A 25,117-nucleotide genomic window follows, 5' to 3' on the forward strand; every position below is an offset into this window, starting at 1 on the left:
TGAAGCGATAGTCTTGTCACATAGACTGTTGGTGTTAGTACCCCATGCAGTTGATGCCCTTTTGAACCAAACTAAAACTCAGCATTTAACTAGTGCTAGGTTGACAGGATACAAATTGACCCTTTTGGCCCCTCATATCACCTTGAAAAGGTGTTCAACCCTGAACCCAGCTACTCTGTTGTCATACCCAGCGACTCAATCCAAGTCACAAGAGCCTCATGATTGTATATTCCTTATTGAGGAACAGACAGGGTTGTGTCAATTTGCAAGAGATGGCCCTCTCAAATGTTGATCTGGAACTGTGGGTTGATGTGTCCTGTTTGAAATTACCAGATGCCACGACATCAGCTGCATATGTAATTACAACACTTCAGATGATAGTTGAGACAGCTCGTATTCCACAGAAGTCAGCTCAGGCAGCTGAGCTAATAGCTTTGACATGAGCATGTGAACTTAGTACTGACTTGTCTGTTAACAGCCGCTATGCTTTTGGAGTGGCTCATGATTTTGGGTTACTCTGGAAGGAAAGAGGCTTTCTTACATCCCATGGGATGCAAATAATGCATGGAGAATTGGTACACAATCTTCTGACTGCCTTGACATACCCAAAGAAAATAGCGATTGTTAAATGTAGCGCGCACAAGAAAGTGACTGATAAAATAGGACAAGGCAATGCCTTTGCAGATCACACAGCCCGTGAAACTACAATGCAGCGAAGCACCACATCTATGTACGTAGTGAAGTCACAGGCTGAACTTTGGCATAATGTTAGGCAGGAAGTGCCTAACATTCATTTTTCCTCAGAATCGCTCCGGAAACCACGCTCGTCGGGACCTCAAATCGGGACACACTAAATCCCCTTTCTGCGGTGCATACATTTGCGTCTCTAGCACACTAGTTGGCCACCTAACAAAATGGTGGCAAGTCCGGTTCTTGACACTCAGCAGGTTCCATTTTATCACTATTGGGAATTGCAAACTGATTGGTTGGGGATTCAAACAGGGCGATCTTCCTCTTATAGACTTCACAAGAGGTTTGACATCACACTATTTGGAACCGCCCATGGATAGGTTGGGGATCCCAACGGGGCGACTATCCCCAGAATCCACTTTGTCAGGTCCTATCAAAGAAATTTCTTGAATCATTTCTATTTTACATGTCAACCTTGATGCAACACAAGGGAACCCACATGTTACTTAATTGTCAGGTTCCTCTCAGAGCATCAAGAATCACCCATCTCATTGTTGCTTAAATGGTCCTACGTTACATCAACGTTCCTACTCACAAAGGATAAAGCCTTGAAAAAGTTACATCCATGTAACGAAACACGTGTCGGCTGCCATCGATTGCTTTGCCAATCACAATGACCAGGAAGGCCCTAGGATTAGGACCACCAGTCAGGCTATCACTATTGAATTGATCTGTAGTGCTTAAAGAATTTGTGATTCATGCACATGTGTCATGTATGGACAATATTAAATTGGATAAAATCAATATCTGATTCTCTGATGTTCTCTCCTGTTTCTTTGAGACTTGCATAATGCTTACCTAATGATGAAACACATTTTTGATGTGTGATTTATAGGAATTGTTCACCAAATGAATTTTTAATAGCACATTATTGAAATTACAATATAGAGTGCCGAGGTTCAATCTACCTTTCATACTATCTTAATAAAGTGTGTTATCTGATAAAGAAGGTGATCCACAAGTTAAAGGGACTAAATGGGAGATGGAGGAGTACCGACGAGGAAATGCTTCTACACATTATGTTTACCCAAATACTCGAACTGCTAAATGTAATGGATCATTTGTTATAGCTGTCACTAGAGCCCAAGCAGATTTGTGTGTGAGTAGTGTTGGGAAAATTCCAGTGGGAAGAAGCGAATGTACTCTGGTTTTGACCATTGATGGCACCAACAACAGTAGTTTCACGTCTTCACATAACACGTATTTTATCTGCGGAAACAAGGGATACTACCATCTACCTGTTGGATGGTCTGGAGTTTGGTATGTGTCTTTTTTGTTACCTCCTGTGTTTCTGGCACCTGCATCATATCACAAGGACTATCGACTGTTTAATGACATTTCTAAGAAAAGATACAAAAGAACAATAAGTAATGATGAGGTGGATCAGACTGACACCGCACTACAGCAATATGTTGATTTTAATTTGGGGCTGTTCTTTTTGGTTGGTGCTGCCTTGAACAGTAGGAAAATCCGACGTTTGACTCGTGTCTTAGAGGCTGTGACCAACCAGACAGCTGTGGCACTTGGAAACATCATAGAGGAACTACAAATTGCGAGGATGTGGCGCTCCAAAATCGGAGGGTCCTAGATGTGGTTTTGGCTGATCGAGGTGGTGCATGTCGCATCATCGAAAGTAGCTGCTGTGTGTACATTCCAGATCATGCCCCTTCAGTTTTTGATGTGATCTCTAAACTACATAGGATTGCTGCTGCGATTTACCCTGATACTGGCACATGGACTTTAGCCAGTTGGTTTTGGACGTTGCTCACTACCTGGGGCTGGAAACTATTGAAAGTTCTGAATATATTAGTTGCAAATCTACTGACATGCTGCCTATGTATACAATGTGGTCCAATGCTTTGCTCCATCTGTATCACTGCTTGTACACCTACCAAACGTGATGTTAAACAAAAGAATGCCCAGCGTATACTAGACAAAGAAGTTGATGAAATAATGCAAATTGATATGCATGATGTATACTTAGACTCCTCTAGATTATGAATGTCTTAAGCTAATGCTAAAAGGGTCATCTGTGCAGAGATCGCTGTCAGCATTTAGCTGAAGCCATCTTGTTTCCGGCAGCCATCTTGTTGACCATGTGCTCGCCATGTGCTCTTTCCTTCTTCGCTGTCGCTTGCCCTTGTGCTTTGCTCAAGACCTGGCTATACTTAGCCTCTGCTACTCTGCACAGCCTCAGAAGAGTTTGTAGCTGCCCATGCACCTGCTTAGGATTGTTACTGTCAGGATGTTTCTACTAAATTCAGAACTGTTGGCTCCTCCTTCTTTGTTGACTGTGCATTTCTGTATGACCATCTATGTATGTAACACTCCTATGTGTGCTTGTACTGCCTTCTTTTGAGCTCCTTTGTGGGTATAAAAGACCCATGGTTCTTCTACTCCTTGTGCTACTTCATACATTGCAGAAGGGTGTTGTTTGAATGTAGTTCCACCTCATGAGGCTTAATAAAATATCTTTTTGCTATTTCAGTTTCCGTGCCAGCTTCTATATACTGGTCTGAGGACTTGTGTGCAGAGAAGGGCGAACCCCTAGCACTGGTGGGCCTCGCTGAGGTCCACTTCTGCAGCAGGCATGCCCACAAGTCGAGAATGTGGATGTAGAGTTGGTGTTCCTAATCCACGGCGACAGCAGTGTTTCCTCCAGTGGTTTGTTGCCATAGAATGTTAAAAAGATATGCTATCTTTTCAAGGAAAGTGATAGTGCATATGACAGACAGCCTTTCTGAACTCCAGTATACAAAACAGAAAATAACTTCTAAAGCCACATGTAAAAGTACGTAACAGGCCGTGAACTCAAGAAGTTTAGAGTACTCCACCTGCTCACAGAACTCCACAGAATCTCATGGAGTTTTTGGCAACTATGTGGAATTCCACAGAGTGAAACTCCACGACCTCCGCCCAGGCCTAAAATTGTGGGCACCTGTTTTAGCGAATGTTTTGAGTAATCTTGCTACCTCTCCCTTATCTGACTCTTTGAAAACCTCCATCATAGTACTGTTTTTCAAGAGACAATGTTCTCTCCCGGGACACTACAGACTGACTTCCCTAATAGCCATCTGTCAAGATTCTAAGGAGGGTGCCATATAACAGATTTAAAGAGGGAACACATGATTTGTCTGTCTTATATTTTTGCCAACATGGTTTTAGAAGGCAGGTGGGAATGGATGAGCAATGCCTAAATCTGTCACTAGTAATGGGAAAATATACTGCTGTGAAGTGTCCCCCTTGTACTTGGCATTTATGGACCTTGACTTGAGCTTTCAACTGTGTTAATCGCTCTAAGTGATGGGAACCCCTTCTTTCTTATGGGATGGATGAAGCACCGGTGCACTTTTTAGCATATTTGCACAGAGATATGAAGACCAGAGTCAGAATTAGTATGGATGGAGAGTTGTCCAATGATATAAAAAACCTAGGGGGGTGAGACAAGGGTGTGTTCTGGGGTCTCTTTTATTTATTTTATATATGAATAAGATTCATCCCTTTTTAATTACTTCCACCCCAGATGTATCCAAAGCCAAAAGTTTACCGCTCCCTTCCCTTCTGTATACAGATGATGCTGTGCTGACAGCATATACCTCAAAAGCTCTGTTTGTAAATGCCTTTGTGGATTTTATGGGTAGTCTGGACCTTCTAACCAATTTATCTAAATCCTACATTATTGCATGCAGCCCAAAAAGCAAGGAGTTAGCGATCCTCACTGTAGGCACAAATAGCCTAAGATGCACCAGCACTTATTCTTATCTAGGGGCTACCTTTGCCGCGTCAGGATCCTGGATGCCCCGTGTTTCTCAGAGTAGGTATAAGCTGTCAAGAGTGGTTGGTTCACTATGTAATCTACCCCAGATACCTGGGGGAGAACACCCTTGGATCTCTGATGCACATCTATAAAACCCAATGCATTCCTGTTGCAACATATGGGGCAGAGATATGGGATTCTTCTAATAGTGAACCTTTCCAAACCAAAGAAATCAGGTTCTCTAGAAGGGTGCTGTTGGCCCCATATCTTCTTCGAGTGTGATCTGTCATGAACAACTGGATCAATCACATGTAGCATATTATATTAGAACACCTTCACCCCTACTGTGGTTAGCAGTATGGAAGAACCCAGAGGCCACTCTTACTGGAGATATAATTAAGGATTGCCTTGAGGGAAGAAAGGGGATGCCAAATTCCATGGTTAGCTGGAGTGGAGTCTGCTCTTCGTAAGTCCGGTCTGTCCAATATTTAAACAACAAGATCCACCTCTAACAGGTTTTCCTGTGAGCCAAAATATGACAGGCATACACAGAATTTGTTAAAATACCCCTCACACACCAAAAGGTCCCTCGGTGTCATGCTTCATCATCGGGGTCTTCCCGCCCCGCTCCGGGACGGGGCGTGCTACGACTAGCGACTACGCTGGAGCACTCAGATATTGTAAGTGCTATGTGAGGTGTATTGTTGTGAGTGTAAGTAGGTTCAAAAAGTGATAGGAAAAGTGAGGTTAAAAGAATACCTGGCCTTTCGAAAACAAAAAAAACCTTTATTACTCATAGGCTGGTATTGTTAAAAATTGGTGTGGTGGAGAAAAACACAGCTTGTCAATGAGCTAGTTCTCCTGATGGTGTCAACATGTTTCGAGGCTACCTGCCTCTTCGTCAGGATGGGGTCAGATCCCTCTATCACTCACTAATGTTGCCATTAAGCACTACCTCTTCACTCCCTATTTTTATTTTTGCTTACTGTCCCATATTTATACAGACTTTGAATGTATTGCAGTGGTAGACAAATAATTTGTGCAACAATCCCTACTTAACTTTGAGCGCACCAGGAGACTGAACGAGAATAGGGGGAAGTCAACCATGGCACGTTATTTGAGTATGGCTTCAGTCAACCTTTCTACTAAATATCTCTATTTAGAAAGGGGGTGCTGGGAACGAAGGTTGTTTTTTCGATTTAGGGCTGGCTTGTTAAAATATCTATTATGTTTCTCATTGGTCTACCAACCATATTTTGATGTGTGACCTTGCCCTTGTGACAGGAGCTCTGGGCAGACCATGCAACACTTTGCACTTTTTTGTAAATGTTATTCAAAATATACAAAGCAGTTCCTACTCCCACTTATTAAAAAGCACAATATTAGGAATTTTAGGGGGGCTTTTCATTTTTTCAGTGCAAATGTCGGATCTGCAGATATGTGTAGTTGTAGGTTCATTCCTTAGAATGACTGTTCGGGCACGATGCACAATGCTTCCTGATTGAGGTGTACCTGCTGAAATTATAGTGCTTATAGCCTGTGTTTAACTTAATTTTTAACATTTTATCAAATGGAGGGGTTTGACTTTGTATTATACTTGTCTATATGATTTTAATATGTGTTTACTTTACTGATTCAGTTGAAAAAATTAGTTTTCCCGGAACATTCCATTTTGACACAGGGAGTCCACAAGTCCCAGAAACCCCTCTTCTTTCTCCAATGAAAAAGGAAGGAGGTCAAGGGCTAATATTTTAGGATGTTTCTCATTATCCTAATGGATCAGCTTATTGGGTCAGTGGTATGGGAACTCCTTGTTGAACATAGAATTCAAAGAATTCTCTGAGGAGGTAGGCTGCTGGAGTATGGTGGTGAGTATCCCTCTTTTACTTTTGCCAAGCTCAGGTTGTGGCAGCACTAAAAGGGACAGGGTGCTTTGCATGATGACATCATCTTCTTCACCATCACAACTTCTTTCGATATGTTCAAATTCAAGTTCATCTCTCTGTGCAGCAGCTAGCCTTTTGAGGTGCTGTTCCGACACAATTGTTGGCTTTTCAAATGGGCCAGCTGACCCTGGTACCATAATGTCCACCTGGCTTACTCTGATGCACAGGTTAGAAGCCAATTGTGGAGTCTGCAATGCAGTCCACATATGCCCTAAGAATAAAGAAGTCATAAACTGGTGAGAAAAACTTCCCTATTGAGTTAAAGCCAGATGTTGTTGTGGTGGAGTGAGGTGGTAGTGCTTGCCTTTCCCTACGCAAGCTTTGACTGTGGTAGGAATGGCATTTTGTGCAAGGTTTTGTATTTTTGAAACAAGATAAGCTGGAGGTGTTGGTTCTTAACAGGGTTTGAAGCAGGTTCAGTGCAAGCGATCATGATCAGTGATTCATCTTCTGCATTTCAATTACTCTTTCTAGAACATTCTTTTCTTCTTGGCTCCAATGACAAAACTCAGGGGTCCTCTCCATGTCACCCTCATGTCAAGTGGGTTAGGAGAAAATAAGTAAATTGTCTTTCTTTCCTCAAAGGAAATGGTGAAGATATTGTGCTCGATAGAAGATCAGCCACAAGATCCTGTTGTGCAGCAAACTAATTTATGACGCACTAGTCTCAGACATGACTGCAGTCACTACAGCACTGAGTGACATCTGCCTTGGGATTGGTGGTGGTGGTGGTGCCATTGATCATCCAGGAGTGATCCTCTCTGAATGCCTTCCTGCCCAGAATAGAGCTCATCAGGATAAAGGCTATATTGTCAAGAGCCTATTTAGGCCATCTTTTATAATTCTTGTTGGTTAGCTGCACAAGCAGTATCACTTAGTAGATATGTCCTTGGACTCCCTTGTCAGTTAATTGACAGACATTCTCTCAGTCTTGGTCTCATCTTTTGCTCCTGGAGGCAGTAAAAATAAGAACAAAGACGGTGAGATTTTGCAATTTAATCAATGCAATCCAGATCATCATCATTTTCATGATCATCTTCATCATCATCATCATCATCATCATCATCATCATCATCATCACAATAATATTACCACATACAAACTACTTGCTTTGTTATATGGAGCATTACTTAAATTCAAGAGAAGCTGTATAAGAATATCTAGTGTCCCTGCAGGGTCAGTGATATATTTATTGGATTTTTTCCCAGAACACATCTGAGAAATGGATTTTCTAGAGCCTCTGATGCTACGTACCTAGTGAATATGGCACCCTGAGATGAAAAGTTCAGTAGAATCCAACTACCACACAACTCACTGCGCATTACTTGATGGAGATTCTTTCTAGGTAACACTCACTCCTGTGAGACTTCACTGGGATAGTTAGTGGAACACAAACCCTCCTTCATTATGAACATTCAAGAACAACTGGAAATCAGGAAAAGGTTTTAATGATTTATTAAAAATCAAAATCGTATCCTAGTACGCACAATATGAATAGTAACTATTATGAAGGTAAACAAAATAGTGGTAATACTAATAGTCAGGAGGCAGAGTAGTAGAAAGGTTTTTAACATAGTGATTGTATCATAAACCTTCTTAATATCAATGTCCTCAACCTCACCCATCTCTCGAGTAAGCTAAACATAGCACCGAAACTTCAAGTTTCATAGATGGTTCACATCGTCATACGGTTATGAACAATGGAACCAATTTTCAGCAAATAAACAGCCACTGCTCTTCTTGTTAGTAACTACAAACAAGCAGAAAAGCTGGGAGAAGGCTGGATGTACCTTCCTCGTAGCCTTCAGCAAGATAAGGGTATTACCGCTCTGTATGACCCTCAGTCTTGAATCCATGTACAAAGTTACTCTCTATCTCAGAAACTGGGCTTTTGTTGCAGATCACCCCCCATTTTGTGCCCCCTTTTTTAGCTATGTGATACTGATTTTTGACTCTGACAGTGCTCTGAGGTCTGCTAACCAAACCTGAGTGCTAATGCTCCTCCCACAAAAAAAGGTGTTTTCTAATTGTGCTACAACTGGCTAAGGACTTTAGCACCCCTGTATGTCCTTAGTAAATGGTACATCAGGTACCTAGGGCATAAGTGCGAAATTGGGTCTCAAATGGCTTCTGCGTATCCTATGCCACCCTAAGGGACCCATGCACAAATTCACACAGACTGCCATTGTAGGTTGTGTGGCACTGTGCAAATCATGAGTGAAAATATGACATGACACACTCCTGTGTGTCATGCCAAAGTCACAGCACCTAATATATGTGAGTTACCCACGCAACAGGCCTTTGAGCCCTAAGTCAGGGTGCATTATATTTTATGTGAGGATTTATCTGCATGAGCAGATATGTCCCAGTGATGTCTAGTTCTATTACTAGACATTACAAGTGAGCAGGGAAGCCATCTTAGGTATGTAATGCGCACTGATCAAAATGACCTATAGAGTTTGGTATCAAACACCTTGTATTACTTAACCTACACAGATTCCAGTGATAGATGTATTAATACATGTACCGAGAGGGTACCATTGCGGAATCCCTTGAAACCTACCAGCTCTCTAGTATGCTGGATGTCTGGTCCAGTCCAGCCTGTCACCACTGATCCCCAGGGGTGAGAGTCAAAGCTCTCCGAAGTTCAGGAACATTGCATGCTCTGGAAGGAGGTGTTTTACACCTCCCCCAGGAAGACTGGTAAATTAGGATTGCAAGGCAGGGAGTTTCAAAGAGTCCCATGCCTTTGGTATGTGAGTATGTTATTCGGGCTTCTCTCAGATGTGAGGGGATGCCAACTCCCTGACCAGGACCCATTTGGCAAAAGGCCAGATGGGACAATTAGTAGTCAGAGAAACGTCTCCACCCTCAGGCTAGTTCAACCCCTAAGGTGGGCTGATGTGGATACAACATTTAAAAGTCTGCCATCTTGGTGATGGCAGAATTAGGAACTCTGGGACAGGGTTATGTCCACTTTCCACAGGAAGTGGTCATATACGGGTCGTTGTGATCCCAGGGGTAAGTAGCCCATTGGATTTGGAAAATCGCGGGGTACGCGTCAGGTCTGATTGGCTGTCAGCACTTCATCCAAGAAGAGTTGGCAGCCATCTTGGGACCAATATACATGATAGCACCTCATTAAAAAGAATTATAGTTAATAGAAGGTTTTAGGACTTTAGTTACATTATAAATCATTTGTTGATGGTACCATACTCATGTTAGGAATTGTGGTGTGTTCTAAGGTGATTTTACCATGTGAAAAAGCCTTCTGCTGGGACATCATGAATCATGTTTGAAAGAAAATTATCTCATGCTTTTCCCACAGTGGTCTGGAAGGGGATCTATAAGCTAAACTGAAAGCATATTTTCTGTAAATTCACATTATCGTTCTCAGTCATGTGAGAATGAAGTCTGACATTCTCAGTAAAACATGTACATCCAACAAGGACAGAGACTGTCAGTTGATTCCTTTGTGTTCTACTGCAGACTCCTAGAGTGTTCTAAAGAACAACTAGAGCTCTAACAGTCCTACTTATTACAAAGGTATGGCACACCTGAAGCCATCTTGATTGGAATGAAGTGGTAAGTCTGAACACATTTAATTTAAAAAGGAACAAAATAAGGGGGTTTATTTTGCAGAGGAAAGTATGAATAGTGCTTCAGAAAGAAAAATTAGGGCACATTTTGAATGACTTCTCAAATCCTCTTCTATTTCATTAAAAAAATTCTGACATGCAGACTGAAACATGCACTTTGAATACCAGCAGCAGACTTCTCTGGTGAGCAGTAGCTTTACTACAGTGATCTAATGAGCAACTAGAGTGCTAACATTCAGAATTTATGGCAAATGTGTGACACATCTGAATGCCTTCTTGATGGAACCAAAGTAAACAAGCAATGAAAATGCAATAGATCTCGCCCTCGTTAAAGTTAAAGCCATTCTGTTTGTAATGAGGTGGCTTTTTAGCTTTGCTTTTATTAGTGTTTTTAAAACTTTCATGTAAATAACATGCATATGTATGCATATATGTATATGTATGCATGCATTTATATTTGTATTTATATAGATATTCAGATTATATATGTTTATATATGTATGCATATATATATTCACTGAAAAAACCATAGGTTATAGACCATATATAGTTAGGGATTAGCATTTAAAAAACCTTATTTTACTCACACAAAACCATTGAAATTCCATATATAGTTAGTTGTACTAACTATATATCACGCACCCGCAATCCACTGCTGATGATGTCACATATTACATCATTCATGACATGGTCAGTGACATCACTGATGACATCACTGATGACATCTCAAATGACATCACTGATGACATCACTGATGACATCTCATTTGACATCAATGACCACATCACTGATGATATCATTCATGTGACAATACAATGCATCTCCTCACATTTTAATATAACCTCTGTTTCACCCAGTGTTAAATACAGAGTATAATTTTTGAAACCATTGACACACCAATACTAGTTACTACATACGTACTCACTGATTCCTACGTCTACACACACATTCACTCATTCACCCATACAATCATTCATACATACAATCACTCATCTTTACAACACTATCATATGCACTCATACACCTATACAGACACTCACACTCTGCCACTCATCCATGGAGTTACTCACACACCTAGTCAGTCCTGTAAAGAATCAATCACACTTCCATTTTCTTGTCTATACAGTTAAACATAGAGCACCTTACATTATCAAACATATAGTAACACATACTTACTTTCTTATACAATCATTGATACAAGTACACATTGATCTGCACAGAGTCACACACCTCCCAGCCAGCCACACACACACTCAGTCTCCCATACAAATACTTGGACAATCAATCAATAACCCATATAGTTAATCATATAGCTACTGATCAACACATGCAGTAGTTTACAGAACAACAGACATAATGATGCACAAATTAAGACAGTTTAGTCACTAACCCATGCACTCAGTGAGACACATTTAATCACTCACTCATACAGTCAGTCACGCACCTACTAAATCCTTCATCCAGACACTTCTACATCTACTCATTCTTCAATATGTAAAACATATTTAAACTTTACAGAAACACACAGTCACTGGATGATGTCATCAGTGATGTCATCAGTGATGTCATTTGAGATGTCATCAGTGATGTCATCAGTGATGTCACTGACCATGTCATGAATGATGTAATATGTGACATCATCAGCAGTGGATTGCGGGTGCGTGATATATAGTTAGTACAACTAACTATATATGGAATTTCAATGGTTTTGTGTGAGTAAAATAAGGTTTTTTAAATGCTAATCCCTAACTATATATGGTCTATAACCTATGGTTTTTTCAGTGAATTTTTAAGGTTTTGTAAATGCTAATTCCTAACTATATATGGTCTATAACCTATGGTTTTTTCAGTGAATTTCATTGGTTTTTTAATAGCTAATATCAAAACCTTTACAATGTATTATTCTTTAAAAAGAAAAATATTTTTTACATGTTTTTTATAAAAAAAAAATTTTATTTTTTTTTGTTTCGCTCCCAGTACGCGTACCGGTTAGCTTCCCGTTAGCTCAATCCGGAGGCGCGACCCGGTACGCGAACTGGTAAACGTTCCTTTAGCGCACCTCTCGCGTTACAAAACAACATCGCGACGCTTCGCGTCAGCATGACGTTTCGCGTTCTCGCGTAATACGTCATATTACGTGCTACGTTCGCGTACCAGGAAGCGCAGCGGTACGCGAACCGGAAGCGATCCGCAGCGCGGCGCCGACCGCGTAACGTAAACATAGCAGGTCATGTGACTCGATAATAACACTTTTCATTGGTTCATTTCACTTTTGGTTTCCTAATGATGTAATACAAGGTCATGTGATCTAAAATGGACACTTTTCATTGGTTTAGAACTTTTGTTTTTCCCAAATGATGAAAACCCCTCCTTCTTTCATCACTCTGACTTTCATCTTGGTGAGAGAAAGACCCTTTATTGAGACTTTGTGATGGCTTCATTAGTAGCTTCAGCTGGTGCTAGCCCACCACCTCCACCAAATCCAAGAAAGAGAGGACCACCTGCAGAAGTAATTCTGCAAGAAGAGGAAGAACAGGAAGAGGAGGAAGAGGAGGAAGAGCATGAGTTTTTGCCAGAGGAGCCCAGGAGGTACAATCGACAGGAGAATTATATCTGGCAATTCTACAGAATTCCTGAGGGGCAAAAGAAAGTGAATGCTCGTTACGTGTTTTGCCGCATATGCGGTGACAGATTGTCAAGGGGCACCGATAAAAAATATAGTTATGGGAATCATACTATGCATCGGCATATGAGTAGGTGGCACCCAAATAACTATAGTGCTGCCCAGCTACGTGACCAACAACAACATCCCCTCCAAATGGCAAGAAGATCGGTGGTTCCAGAGGTGTCGGGACCAGAGGCGAGGGAGGTGATTGCAAACATCCAAATGCTGTTTGGTCACGTAAAACAAGTGTGCGTGGAATGTGGCGCTTTCATCTGCTACAGAGAAAGTAGCATCACTTTGATTTTGCGAGCAATTCAAAATCATATTAATGTTTGCACAAAACGCACCAAAAAATAAATTCTTTTTTTTTTTTTTGCTCCTGTTGAGCCCTTTATAATGGATCGTTTTTGTTTCCCCCCCCCCAAAAAAACCAAAAAATTTTTAAAAACGTTCAGAAAATACAAAAAAAGTAAAAAAATGTTCAAAAAATACTAAAAAAAATATAAAACAACAAAAACATTAAAAAAAAAGTTCTTTTCAGAACTAACTCCCCATTATAAAAAAATTGGTAGAAAATTTGGAACTCTGCCAACCTGTATTTCTCTTAGTTCGCTCCCGGAGCGCTACCCGGTACGCGTACCGGAAGCTAACCAAAAAAATATTTTTTAAAAAAGAACAGTAACTATAAGGGAAGGAAATACACAGTTATGTTAAAAGAAAGACAGCTCTAGGGAGTAAAATAAGGATACTGTTACCTACAATCCACTGTTGATGATTTCACATATTACATCATTCATGACATGGTCAGTAACATCAACAGCAGTGGATTGTAGGTAACAGTATCGTTAGTTTACTCCCTATAGCTGTCTTTCTTTTAACATAACTGTCTATTTCCTTCCCTTATAGTTACTGTTCTTTTTTAAAAAACATTTTTTTGATCAGTCATAAACAGTGACATTAATAGAAACAGAGAGAGTGAACAAGAGTGAAGAACTATGGTCCTCCTGAGCCACCCTCAGAAAACCAAGGGGGTCAAGATACATCTACCGTGACCCCTTCTACCTATTCTGAACATTATTTGCCCTCCATCTTGTATCTTGATTCGAACGAAACACAAAATGGTGGACTGCCATAACGCTGCTGGTTTGCGAACCGGGCAACTTCCCAGGAAGCGGTCCCCAAAAAAAAAAAGTTGGGAAAGTAATTCACAGACACTAAGAGTAATAGAGATGGAGTGAGTGAACAAGACTGAGGAACTATGAGAACAGAGGGACTGAGAAAAAGAGTGGAAGGAGTTGAGTAAATAGGTAATAGAGAAAGGAATGAGGAAAGTAGCAAAGGCAGGAAACTGAGGATTAAAGAAGTGAAGCAGTGGATCTAATAGTAGGTGAATGTGATAGAAATGTAACGAAAAGAGTACAACTATTTACCTTGTAATTGCCGTTAAATTAATCACATTTTATTTCTATACTTTCAATCTGTGAAAGAGAGAACCAACATTTGAAAAAAAATTAAAATATGTATTTAAAAATTACAAAAGACAAGGGAAAATATTGAAGGACAAATAGTTTTTCAACAACTTTGACACTGACAGAAGCTTCTGCTTCTCCAGGTCCTCTACACAATGCTAAAGATATACATTTTAAACTAACAGTATCTTGATGCAGATGAAGTGAGGCCTACCTTAAAACATGGTGCATCTTTTGCATTGCTCTTGTTTCAGAAAAGTGTCGCTTCAGTATGCTAATAACATGTCTCCTATCCAGAGATTTGTTTGAGGTGAGGCCTACTCAGAGTTCAAGATGAGATTTACACTTGTTGAAGTGTACAGAGGAGATAATATCTGTGAAAGTCTACTAATGAAGTGAGTCATGTCCACTGCACTCTTCAACAAAGTAGAAACCTCCTATGTTTCCCTGGACAGACCTAAACTTGATCTGCACAATGTGATTCGTAATGATAGGAAACTCAAGTGATGTAATTGAAATATGTGCAATTTATTTTGCTCATTTCACAATCACATCACTTGTGTTTCCTTTGCTTAGGTATCTCATTGTGCAGATGTAGTCCAGCATATGAAAGAATACGTAGAAGTGCAGCACTGCATACAATAAATTTAACACTTACAGAAAACTCACCTTCTCCATGCCTCCTACACAGTTCTACATATACATCATAAATGCAAACAGTACAGAATTAATTATACATGTTAAATGGTTTATTTTTGCTGTTCTCAGAATGTATCAAAATTCACTAAAAACAGTGACTTGAAGGTATTCATCATGTAACAGCGGGGAAAAAAAAACACAATCAAAATGATTGTGTTTAAAAAACCCATACAACATCAGAAAATAAAATTCAGAACTCCTTAAAGTTAACTTACTTTCCATGACGTCCAAGGATGTCCTATGAACAGCTTACACTCTTTTGTGCTGTTATTACTTTCAGCCCGCCACTTTCTGAAAGAAAACCTCCATCGTTTTTAAAAACACGTTACATGCAATAAATGACTTCTTGCTCTCTACCACTATTTTCCACAAGGCCAAATCTAGTCAGAGATATTTATAACTCTTGGATTTCTTGTAAGCCAATCCCATCATTTGGCATTTCCGCAACTTTCAGAATTAAAATGTTGAAGATCATTTTCACAATCCTGGAATAGTAATATCTTCCCCTTCTTGGTCAGTCATGTTCTACATTTCCTATGACACTGATACTGCTTAATATGAAGCAGACTTACACTACCTCTATGAGTACTACAATTATTTAATTCTCTACATCACTTTTAATCACAAAGCAATGTAAAACAGTAGACAGCATTGCAGACTTACATTCCCTCTACTCCATGTTTTGATTGGCTGCTTCAATTAGCTTATGAAAAGAAACAATTTTTCTGAACTCATTTAAAGTGCACATACATCTCCATGATGTCCAATCCTTTGATTAGAAGTTATGTCTCTGAACTACACTTATCCTCAAGGCCAAATTGTGTAGGAGCCATTAGAACTTCTTGAAATTCCACAGATCATATCCCGAGATTATTTTCCTAAAATTTTGGTTTTAAAAACACCAGGTAAGAGTTTTTAAGGTCATACGGCAATTTTTTTTTGAAAATTAAAACAGAATCATTGCAGAATGACCAGCCATTTCTACACTTTAAATAAGCTGTGTAATGTCCTGATGATATTGAAGGGCCGTCATGATATATAATTGCTGTAGTTACAAAAGTCCTTCCTGATATTGACAACTGCGAAGCTACAAATTTTTTTATTAAAGTTGTCAATTTTGTTCCATCAGGCCTACATCGTTGGAACATTAAAATGACGTACTGGCCATATGTTCGTATAAATAATGTGGACATCATTTCAGATTTACATTGGCTACACTCCATGCTGTGATTAGCAGCTTTTACTAGCTTATTAAAGGAGACTGATTTACTGTCTGGCAAAGTTAAATATATAAATCTTTCTGAGTCTACACTAGTAGTACTTGATACCATACAGTTCTCGCAGTCATGCTGCCATTGATAAGAAAGCCCAAACAGCTGATCTACATCTACACCTTCAGCATGTAATACATCAAGCATATACATTAAAAACTCCTGACAATCTTGCTGAATATTTTGAGAGAATTGTGTTTGCCCTGAACATCTGTCTAACAGGTTTCGAATTTCAGACACACTTTCTATTTTTGTTCTATCTGTGCTACATTTCTCTAACACAGAATTCAACAAACTGCAAAATCTTTGATCAGAATTGACCACAATCTCTTCTTTTACATTTTTTAGAGAAAACAAAACATTCATTACTACATTAGCATAGCAGTTGACACCAGAACTGTTTTCAAACTGAAAACCAACAACATCTTCAACAGAATCCTCTTTGTTTCTGCTTGTAATTTTAGGTTCATTCATTTTTTGTCTTTTTGCTACAACCTCCCCAGTATTGTTCTCATTTCTTCGTTTCCGGCCTACCAGACGTTTCTCAAACAAAGGAAACTGAGGCAAATGTGGCGCATACTCTCTTCTTAACCTATTGTATTCCTTAACACAATCTAGATCTGCACAAATGTTTCTGACATCACACTCAATCAAGTACAATCCCGATAAAGTTCTAACTCGTGACAATGCCACATATGCCATACCCTCCTTGAACACAGAACTGCCAATATTCACCAATGCAGTGTCTACACTTAAACCTTGCGATTTATGAATTGTCACCGCATATGCCAAGCAAACAGGGAACTGCTTACGGCGAACATATAAGTCTTTTACAAGCAAAAATCTAGCAGAACAACGAGCAATTAGCTGTACTTCCTCAATGCCATCAAATTTAATTTTTAAAAATTCAATTCCATCTCTATTTCTGTATTTCACAAAATCAACAACATTACCCATTGATCCATTTACCAGACCTCTTTCAACATGTAAATTCCTTCTTAAAATTATACGGCAGTTCAAGCACACATTCAGAGTCTTTTCAAAACCTGCAGTTTTAGATATAGTCTTCTCTAATGAATCCAATTTTGATTTCAGATTCTCAGACAAAATAATTGTTGATCCCATATGCTCTACTCTATCAATAGCTTCCACTTTCACAATCTCTTGCTTTTCTAAATGCAACATTTTGTTGTTAAATTTGGCACATTCTGCAAGAGTTGGCATCAAACATATTCCAGATTTCTTATCAGTAATTTTCTGAAAAATATTCTCAGGCACAACATCTTGTTCTGGATATAAATTTGACAGTAATCGTGCATGTAAAGCTTCTTTTCCATGCTCGGTCACTTTTCCAATTCTAACATCTTGTAGAATAGTCTTGTAAACTTCATCCTTTGCCTGACGCATATTTTCATGCAGTTCAGCATAATTGAAGTTTAACCATATATTGACGTTGCCAATGCTGCCTAGGCACTTCCTGGTATCTTCATGCGTGAGCATTTTGAACACAGGTTGCCCTTTCACTGGTGTCAGCTGCAGAAGATCTCCGAAAACAATGATGTGTTTGCCACCAAATAACACATCATACTCTGTTTTGAGAACTTCTTGCATCCTCAAATGCACAAAGGCAAGCATGACATTGGAAACCATGCTTACTTCGTCAATGATAAGAAGTTTCATTTTCCTCAAGATTCTTGAAACTTCAAAACAAGCATCTCCAGATAGCTTGTGATATTCTAATTTGTTGTCATGCTCCACTGGCAGCATCAGTAAACGATGTAAAGTAATCCCTTTAATATTATGTGCTGCCAGTCCAGTTGGAGCAGTGACAACACAAGACAGCGATGACTCTGTCCTTTCCTGCAAATAGCATGAAATTGCTTTAATGAGGAAACTTTTTCCAGTTCCCGCTTCTCCACTCACGTACAGTCGGACAGGCTTCAACGACGTACATGAGCACTCTTTCTTATCATGACTTAATCCATGATCAATTTGCATGGTAACTTCGTCATATATTTTCCTCTGCTCAACGTTGAGTTGCCTTTCCAACTCTTCTAAGTTAACCGCATCCTCTTGAGCATGTGCCATGGCTCTTTCCACCTCATTCATAGCAGTGGCAGCTTCATTTTCAATAAGAGGTCCTCCTAGTGGATCCTGACTCAATGAAGCAGAACTCTGACTGTCCTGAGAACTGTCTCTGGCAATCTCGGCTGCAATCGTTGCTTCCTGCTCAATTTCCGCATTCAACATTTCTACATATTTGGGAAAAGCAGGACATTCTATGGTCTCCTTGGCGGCATTGAAAGAGTCTTCATAACAGAGGAAATCTCCAAGCAGTTCCTCTTCTGCACGCCAAGGCTTGAAAAGTTGCAAAAGTGCTAAATAGAAAAACTCCTTTTTTTCAGGAGATTCGCCACTCAATTTTCGATGGTTTATCAAGTGGCATTTTCTTTGCTTCACCAGACATCCCTCACTTCCTATTACAGCATACACTCCTTTCTCAGTATCTTCTTTGATGTTCCTCTTGAACATGTAATTTTGCAGAACCTCATACAGACAAACATTCTCTAGGTGACTGCTTCGATTTGGATAATATGTATCCAACATGTTTGTCTTCAAAATGTCGGTACTGTTTGGCTCCTTTTCCGCCAAATACTCAATTTCCCGCACAGGTTTGAGAACTCGATTACGCGTTGCAGCAAGACCAAGACTCGCCCAAACGATACTCCTGGACTTGGCATAGAGACTTGCTGAAGACAACCGGTCAGAACATTCGTACGCTCCGATTTCTCGATGCGACAACATCTTCAGACTGAAACTGTACAACTTCTTGCTGAGGCTCTTTTCATGGGAAATGTCCTCCCACATATCCTTCAATTCTGTCTTCTCTTTTTTGGTGATGTAAGACGTCACATACCGAGCCACAGCCATACAGTTATCAGCCACAAACTGTATATCCATGTTAGCATTCCACATGGACAAAATCACCGGGTTGTAGTCGTTGATGTACTTGGACTCTTCATTCCTCTTCAAATTGTAAGTGTTTTTAGGTGATTTCTTCATGACATTGTGTCGCAGCGAAGACATCAAACTGTTTACTCTTCCTTTAGAAATCACCGGTCGTGGAAAGCCGAAACGACATTTACTGTAGAACTTGTCCTTGTTTCGGAATTTACGACGGCAGTACTTTCCACATCGATGGCTTTGGAAACGCAGAACTTTTTCTCTTAGGCTTTTCTTCTCCTTTGCGTTTGGAACAGCACACGTAGAATACTGTTGGATGAAACTCATCACTGAGTCATCTGGATCCGTTCCAAATTTAGGTGCATCCTTGATCCACAGCAACATATGTATATGAGGAGCACCTCTTGCTTGGTACTCCTTTCTCCAGAAGAAATCCAACACCTCTCCAAGAGGTGGATTCTTCTTATTCATGATGAAACACATCATAGCTTCAAATCTATGATTGAAGTACCTACATACATTGACTGGATCCAAAGAGCACAGTTCTCCGGGTGTCTTGAATTCGATGTTTTCTACGTTAGCATTTGCCTCTCGTAGAAATTCAAGTAAGTCTTCCCAGCCATACTCGGCACAGCTCAGAGTGAGGAACCATGTGGGAGTACCTAAGTTCCTCAGCATACATTTTAAATCACCATGACGACGGTACCAGTACTCATTAGTACCACGCTGACACGCCATGAGATTAATCAGGTGAGAATCCAAAATACTATCTTGGACATTCACTTTATCCATAAAATCACTTGCCGAGATGTTTTGCATGTGTATACCACTTTTCAAGATGTGGTTCACTGCATATGACAGTCCAGACAGATCGCTTTCAAACAGGAGATGAAACAAATATGGAATGCATTGTCGAAACCTAGCATCTCCTGCATACAATCGCAAAGTCCGGTATTCAGAAGCAGGAATTTGATGAGGTCGCTCATCATATCTTCCTCCCTGACCTGTTGGAAAAAGCTGTGGGAAACACCGAGCTTCCAAACTTTCCTCCCAAACACTAATGGGACTCCCTTTGGCTTGTTTCATTTGAAACAACTCAATAGCATTCCCCATGACTTCCTTTGAATGCAAAGGATGAACACTATAATGTTCATATATTTCCTCACTAGTAGAGGGTTCTACTTTCTCAATTTGACCAGCACACAAATCGCTATCCTCTTCCTCACTTACTTCCTCTTCTTCAACATATACATTCTTATAGTATTTATTTATTTTTTTCAAATACAATGTTGCCTTTTTAACTTTCCTAACATCTACTAAATCTTGCCATATTTTCTTATTCTTTGTCGGAACCCCATTAACTAAGATAACCAGAGGTTCCTCTTCCACTTTTTCTACTCCAATTGTGTTAATGTTTTTCTTCAAATCTAGAGGCAAATAAACAACTCTTCCCTTTAATCCTCTCTGTAAATCTGATGGAGGCAATTTCCCTGTCTTTGGCTCCATTCTTACAATAGCCTGAAAGGGATGGATACTTTGAATCAAAATAGATTCATAAGTATTTAAATCCTTCAATTCAGAAGGAATCTCATCCAATTCCAGATTATTATGAACTGCTCTAGCAGGCATCTGGTTTTGTTTTAATTTGTTACAACAATAAGTACACACACGTTGATCCAATCCCAAATCAAAACAATTTTCTACCATCAAGTATGTTGCAAAATCCTTCCATTCACTATTATTTTCCCTTTCACTTTTTGCATATAAATCCACTAACTTAGTCTGATTCTTATAATAAGTGCGTCGACAACACACACAAGTGAAATTAGGCCTCTCACTTGATTTCATGTCAAACGTCGCAATTTCCCTCTGGAAATTATCTGTACTGGAAACATGTACAGTATCTTCCAAATGACCCTCTATTTCTTGCTCAATTTCAACATTCTCCTCTTTACTTCCAAAGTAACAAAACTCAATTTCTTCACATATATTCCTCACATCTATTTCAGAACCATGCAGAAGAGCAGCACATAATTGTTTCAGCATAATTGCTGGACTCTTAGCATAATACAACAGTCTAACTAACTTCCTCACTTTGTTATGATGCACTGCTAGCATCCTGAAATGATGAAAAACACTCTGGCATACTCTCCTGGAAAGACAAGCCACTGAATGACCATGCAAACCTGTCACTTCTCTCACTCTGCAAGGATCTAATTCTTGCAACAACCTCATTTTCTGCTTCAAACTTTTCTTGTTAAATGACCGTACAAAATCACAAAGCAAATTGATGGAATCCTGTCGCACACTGCAAATACTACTACACTTCCAGGTGTACACAGGACCCTTAGCACGTCTTCCTAAAACCTCATTACCTAACAACTCTTCTGCCTCTGTTGTCACAAGTTTTTCTTTTTCAACTGGACAACCATCTTTCACTTCATAAGCACGACCACTGATGTCAACTGCATGCACCAAATCATTATCCTGGAAATAACTCTCTTCATTAAAAAATGCCTCACAGCTTGAACTATGTATCCATTCTCCAGAAAAAACTTCACAAAAATTACTACGATTAACTATTCTCTTCCATCTACTATTTCTTTTGAAATCAAAAATTGCCTTGTTTAGCTTCCTAATTCTATTGATTATCAAAATAAATAACTTACGTTTAATTTCAAAAGCCTGATCAATAACTTTCTCAACTTTTTTTTTTCTCCTATAAAAAACTAATTTCTGTTGACCTTTCTTAATATTTTTTAACAAATTGCCAATTATCCTGTTACGGAACATTCGTTTACGAATCTCCGTAAACTGTTGTTTCCTTCTACTATCATGCACAGATTTATCTCTTGCTCTAGCAGTAACATTTTCATTTGTCCTTTTCTTTCCATTTGATTTACTTGTGTTGTTATGGATTGAAACATTTTCTGTACTAATATTTTTTTTATTAGAAATATTTTTTATGAAATATTTAGAGCTCTTACCCGGTGCTTTCTTCATCGCTTGAGAAATCTTTTTGTTAGAGGACTGCTGCATTTTTTTTTTCTCCTGCTGTCTTTGACGTTTTGCAGCCTTCATCTCTCTTATTTTTGTAGGCATAGTTGAATCTGAGGAAAAATATAATAAAAATGTTAATAAAAAAATATTATCAAACAGTAAATCAGTAATAGTGATCAAAAACATAACACACTACTTGACATTTTAAATAGAAGATTTTTTAGTCCTTGCAAATTTACAATACAGAAGTAGCAGAAAAGAAATGAGATTTATATTTATGTTACCTATGCTATTTTATATGTGAATCTGATCTAATTTTATGAGCATATTTTAATATTTTATTGAAGACACTACACATAACCTGTTTTTGAAGGTGTCTTTATTTTTAAATTAAACGGTTTACCTTTTTACTTTTTATTGATTATAAATTTTAAAAATAAATGTTTATAATTCCAAAGGCTCAAGCAGGTCAGCTTCCCATCCTATATCATATAATTCGGACAAATCTGCATCCTCATCACGCTCTTCTTCATCCTCAGGATTTAAATCATCCAATGGATCAACATCCACTGATGTTTCAATTACAAGTTCAATGATGAGGTCAAAATCAACTGATTGCAGATTGTCGCTCATGTTGAGGTTGTCTTTATCTTTAAAGAAAGACAACAACAATGAGATGTTGCAGAGTAAGAGACAAATCTCACAGATTATAATAGTAAAATTATTTAACAAGAGTAACATTTTGCAGCTATTATTTAGCCATGTCCAGCGATGCTGAGCAGGTGAAGCCTATGTCTAATTTTTCACTGAACAGGACTCATCTGTTCTTAACCTTGGATAAGCCTCAACGACTCTGTGTCCCCTGCACATACTCAAATGTTAAAGTGCAGATTTATATTAAATGGCACATCCCCAGGCATGCACCAGTTAATGTGCACCACTGCTTTACCACCCATGGTGTGCCGCATTTACAATCAGATAGGAGAAAGCTGCTTCAAAACCCTGCACCTGCTTGAAGCTGGCATAGGTCTTGACGCAGCATTGTATAGATGGGGCACCCCTGATCCTTGCTGGAGCTGCATCGCACTTACGATACAACTCCAGCAATGCGCCACCTTTACAGCACAGATGCGTCACGCATCTGTGCCTTTTTTGCCCCATGCTGCGCCGCATTGTAAATGCAGCACACCATGGGTGGCGGAACAGTGGCGCAGGATGACTGTCACATCCCTGGGGATGCGCCACTCATCATAAATCTATCCCTAAGCTTCTTATCTTGTTACAGATGAACTGCCATATGTATCATCAAAATATTTTACATATTATAAATAGCAAATTTTAAGGAATAAATAGCGATTCTTTACTATTCCTAATTTGCAATGAGCAAATTGCTAATTGCAAATTACCCATTCATTTCCATAGGCTAGGAGGCTCATAGGAATTAATGTTGCAAGTTGTGATTAGCAATTAGCTCATCACAAAATAGGATTTTTTTCAAGCGTGCAGGGGTATCTCAAGAACAACCTGCTGCACCCCTGAAAAAGAAATTTGGGAGCACATGGCACACCTACATGCCCTAATGGCATGTATGGGCGTCATATGGGACCTTTTTTTTAAAAAAAAAAAAATTCTTTTTGAAAAGAATTCGCAAATTACCACAAACTACAAGTTGGTGGTAGTTTCCAAATCCTTAATATCATTTTTTACATATTTTTTTTTTATACATTGCATTTAAGGAATCACAATTTTTGAATTATTGACATTTTAAGTAATTTCCACATGTGCACTGTTTTCTAAATATAATTTGAAAATCGTTTTTGGGGAAAAGTAATGGTTTGCAAATTTATGACAAGGACATAATGGTGTATGCTTCTCTATAAGGCATTTCAGTATCTCTAATGTCATTTTTCCCATATTACATTATAAGACCTTTCCCCATGAAGCACATTCCTTGTAAATATGCTCCCACCAGTGCATTGCAAATTTAGATTTTGACTGTTTCAGACACATAGCCATGTTGAAAGTGACCCAAAAAAATTGCAAACGTTTAAAAAAAACACATTCATGTGTCTTAATGACATTTTAATTCATTTCCCCATGGACAATGTTTTCTAAGTGGCACAAAAGAGGTATACACCTATCATAAATCTGTCCCTAGAATTATAAATGATTAAATCAGGATGACAATAAGATGTGGCCTATCCAGAGGTTTGTTTAAGGTGAGGCCTACTCAGGATTGCAGATTAAAGTTATGCTTGATGAAGAATACAGAGGAGATAATTTATTGTAAAGGCCTACCAATGAAGTAAGTGATTTCTACTTCATTGCACCAGTCATCATAAATGTATCCATAAGCTTCTTATCTTGTTAGACATCAACCGCCATATGTATCATATAACTATTTTGCATTTCCAAAAAAGCGAATTTTAAGGAATAAATAGCGATTCTTTACCATTCCAAATTTGCGATGAGAAAATTGCTAATTGCAAATTACCCATTCATTTCCATGGGCTAGGAGGCTCATATAAATGAAGGTGCAATTTGCGATTAACAATTTGCTCATCACAAATTAGGAATTTATTCCAAAAGTGCAGGGGTGTCTCAAGAACACCCTGCTGCAACCCTGAGAAAGAAATTTGGGGGCATATGGCGAACATAAATTTTAACAACATTCCTTTACCTCAAAAACGATTTTCAAATCATAACTTCAAAACACTACACATGGGAAAATTACTTAAATTGTCCTTAAGACACATAAAAGCGTATTTTGATTGGCTTTCCTGCATGGTAGGGTCACTTTAAACATGGCTATGTAACATAAACATTCAAAATCAAAATTTTCAATGTACAGGTGGGAGCATATTTACAAGCAATTTGCGCCACAAAGAAAGGTCTGACATTAAAATGGGAAAAATAACATCAGGGACAGTCAATTGCCTTATAAAGAACCATACACCATTATGTCCTTCTCATGAATTTAAAAACAATTCCTTTTTC

This window comes from Lissotriton helveticus, chromosome 4_1, assembly GCF_964261635.1.
Source record: "Lissotriton helveticus chromosome 4_1, aLisHel1.1, whole genome shotgun sequence".
NCBI classification, from domain to species: domain Eukaryota; kingdom Metazoa; phylum Chordata; class Amphibia; order Caudata; family Salamandridae; genus Lissotriton; species Lissotriton helveticus.